This window comes from Kryptolebias marmoratus, linkage group LG14 (genome assembly GCF_001649575.2).
Source record: "Kryptolebias marmoratus isolate JLee-2015 linkage group LG14, ASM164957v2, whole genome shotgun sequence".
NCBI classification, from domain to species: Eukaryota; Metazoa; Chordata; class Actinopteri; order Cyprinodontiformes; family Rivulidae; genus Kryptolebias; species Kryptolebias marmoratus.
Genome location: NC_051443.1, coordinates 26739280 through 26739840, shown reverse-complemented (window position 1 = coordinate 26739840; position 561 = coordinate 26739280).

The window sequence follows — 561 nt, the reverse complement described above, 5'->3', positions numbered from 1 at the left end:
ACCGGACCGGAGGACCCGAACCGGGATCCAGGAGCCGGACCGGAGGACACAAACAGGGCTCCAGGGACCGGACCGGAGGACCCGAACCGGGATCCAGGTGAGTCCGGGGTTCAGAGGGAGGTTCGGTCCGGAAGGAGAAAACAGTTCGGGGCGCAGAAGAAAACAGGAAACTAAACCGGAAGCAGATTTTACTAAATAAACCTGCGAAAAAAAAAAAAAAAAAAAAAAATTAAAAAGCGTCCATTCCTGGCTTAATGTGTTTTAATTAAAGACGTGTCAAATTTAGCTTTAGAGAAAAAAAAAAAAAAAAAAAAATTAAAGTTAAACAGAACTGTGCAAAAGTCTTCAACCGGTTATTTCTCAAAGAGCTGAAAGTCCATCAGAACCAGAAGACAGGTCCAGGTCCAGGTCCAGGTCCAGGTCCAGGTCCAGGTTCAGGTCAGGTCCAGGTCCAGGTCCTGTTCCTGAGACTCCATCCTTCAGCTGATCCTCCATCCTCCTCTGGATCAGAAGCTGGGGGGACATGTGTCCCTTCAGGGTTTTCATCTGTCCTCTCTCTAA